This window comes from Pyrus communis, chromosome 3, assembly GCF_041283825.1.
Source record: "Pyrus communis isolate YQ-2024b chromosome 3, ASM4128382v1, whole genome shotgun sequence".
NCBI lineage: Eukaryota > Viridiplantae > Streptophyta > Magnoliopsida > Rosales > Rosaceae > Pyrus > Pyrus communis.
Window position 1 is genome coordinate 19629052 of NC_142567.1, and position 3171 is coordinate 19632222.

The following is a 3171-nucleotide window of genomic DNA, read 5'->3' on the forward strand; positions in this document are numbered from 1 at the left end:
TAATATTGGAATGTTTTTTGTTTTATTTTTACTCGATAACCAACATTGGAATATATATGAAACTATTTAAACTAGACCTGGCAATTCCCAACACGACACGAAACGAAATTAATAAGTATATATGAGACTATTTAAACTAGACCTAGCAATTCCCGACACGACACGGAACGAAATTAACAAGTATATATGAGACTATTTAAACTAGACCTAACAATTCCTGACATGACACCAAACGAAATTAACAAGTGTTTTGTGTTCGGGTTGACACGATAACGAATCGAGTTGTTATCGGTTAACCTGATAAGCACCTGTTAAGATAACGGGTTGATTCAGGTATACACGTGGGTAACACGATAGGCAAAATATTAATTTTATAACCCTAAAAAAAATACTATAATAATTATATATATTAATCTAACAATTTTATACTCCTAAAAACTATAATAATTATATATATAATTAAATTTAAAAAATTGGTGACCATTGGATCGACTAAGATTTAATCTCAGCCGTCCATTGTACATTAGGTTGGAGGCTATTCTTCTTTTCTCTCTCATTCACTCTGATATCTCCAGTCCAGACTTACTCTCGTGCCGTCTCTTTAATCTGCATCTCTCTCGCATCCTCCTCCGTTCACTTCCTTCAACTCAACTCCAGCAACCACAAGAAAACCACACACAGGCAAGCACACGCTAAAGGTATGAATTTAGTATTTTTGGGTATTCTGTGTTTTTTTTCCAAAAACTAGTGATTTGGGGGTTTTCGTTAAAATTAAAACTAATGGCTGGGGATTTCTGCGGTTTTCTGATTTTGGAGATTTTGGAGTTTCTGGGTTGGGGCATGTTTGCAAACATTCAAAAAACCCAGCAATCGAGCAAGTGTGCTTCGCGTTGCCTTTGTAAACTTGAAAATCACAAAAGGACAAGGCAGAAATAGAATCAAGCATTGAAATTTGGGAGTATAGATGAAGTTCTGTAAATTAACTTTATTATGTCATGTCATTTAGTCTTATTGTAAGTCGTAGGTGAGATTCATTACTTAATGTCATATATATATATATTTATATTGGGATACGTTACCAAGGGACTGGGGAGGTTAGAATTCAAGTGGCCTGTGAGGCAGGCAACGACAAAGTAGTGACGCCCCACCTATTTTTGTTTTGCTGTTTTAGGTGCAATGTATTAATTATTTGTCCTAAGTATTGGCAATTGGCAGGCAAGTCCTTTCTTTTTTTTTTTTTGTTATTGTGAACGCCATGAGTTCATTTGTATCTATGTTTCATTAGGGGTCTATTTACTAGAAGATTTTGAACAAGCAAAGCAATTAAGTAAGGCTGCAACCTGCAAGTGCAAGGTATTTTTAATTGATTTGTGAATTTGAAAGTAAATTTGAATTGGATTGTGATTTGTGGATATGTGAATTGGATTTTGAAATTGAATTGGATATGTGAATTTGAAATGGATATAGATAGGTGAAATTGAATTGGATATTTGAAATTGAAATGGATATGTGAATTTGAATGGATATGGATATGTGAAATTGAAATTGAAATGGATATGTTAATAATTCCCAGTTAGCACGAGATGTGTTAACAATTACCATTTTAACTGTTGCATCAGAGTCTGTATTTAGTATTGGGGGTCAAGTACTAGATTAGTATCGTAGTTCATTGTTACCATAAACAGTTCAAACTTTGTTGTGCACATGAGATTGGCTATTTGGAAAAGGAGGTAATATATTTTTATATGGTATAGTACTATTGTTTTATTTCTTTTCATAATTATTTTGGTAAACTTGTCATAATTTGAATGGTTTTTAATGTTTGGTTTTTCTATGCTTAGTTTATGCGGAAGAGAGTTCTAATGTGTAAAACCTTACTGAAAACATCATCAACATAACTCTTGAAGGCAATAGATAAAGCCAAAGTTCCAATACAATTTCGTCATGATGATTGATGAAAATTGAGGAATTTGTAAAAGGAATAACATGTAAGCTTTGAGTTCCATTGGTAAGGTTTAAACTTTTGAGAAAGGCTTCACAACCTTGAAAACAAAAACTCTTTCATTTTGCATATCCTTGTACATTTAATATTTTGTAATAGACTAGTAGTGTATGGATGTTTTCCTATTAGGCTCTTATTTTCGAGTGTAGATGTGTTACTTAAACGACAAATGTGCTTTAATGTTTTGAAGTAATATTTATGTGGTAATGAATGGTATGTGCAAATTTAAGAAAAAAAATATATATTTTTCTTAACGGGTCATAACGACACGAATACGAACACGAACACGATAGACACGACCCGTTTGCCAGGCTTAATTTAAACTACCAAAGAAAATTTGGCAAGCACATGGTTACGTCCTTTAACACTAGGCCTAGCAAACAGGTCGTGTCTATCGTGTTTGTGTCGTTTTCGTGTAACACCTATTATCTTAACGGATTGTGTCGTGTCACACCCGTTATCTTAACGGGTCCTTAACAGGTCGGGTCACTTTACCCAACAGGTAAAGTGACCCGGCCGTTATAACCCGCTATGACCCGTTAAGAAAAATGTATTTTTTTTCTTAAATTTTCACATACCACACATTGCCACATAAATATTACTTCAAAACATTAAAACACATTTTTTGTTTAAGTACTACATCTGCACTTGAAAATAAGAGCCTAATAAACAAACATTCATACACTACTAGTCTATTACAAAATATTAAATGTGCAAGGATATGCAAAATGAAAAAGTTTTTGTTTTTATGGTTGTGAAGCCTTTCTCAAAAGTTTAAACTTTGCCAATGGAACTCAAAGCTTGCATATTATTCCTTTTACAAAATCCTCAATTTTCATCGATCATCATGACATAAGATTTTGTGGTATCCACTAGTGTAAATATTTTAAATTGAAGATCAAATTCATTCATTGTATTCATATAGGGTCAAGGAGTGTACCTGTAAAAAATCATCAAAATCGGAGTTAAAATAACCGTTAAATTGTGATTTTTTGTTGATAACCGTTGAAAAGTTTTGTCTCGTTACTTAATCTCTGAATGTTTGTTTTTTGCGATTTTTGACGTATGCGATCTTGAAGCATATACAAACAAGTTTGATGGTTGGATCGTTGAAATTATTTTCGTAGAATGTGTATCCCATCAAAATGATAGATTTACTAACACTTAGA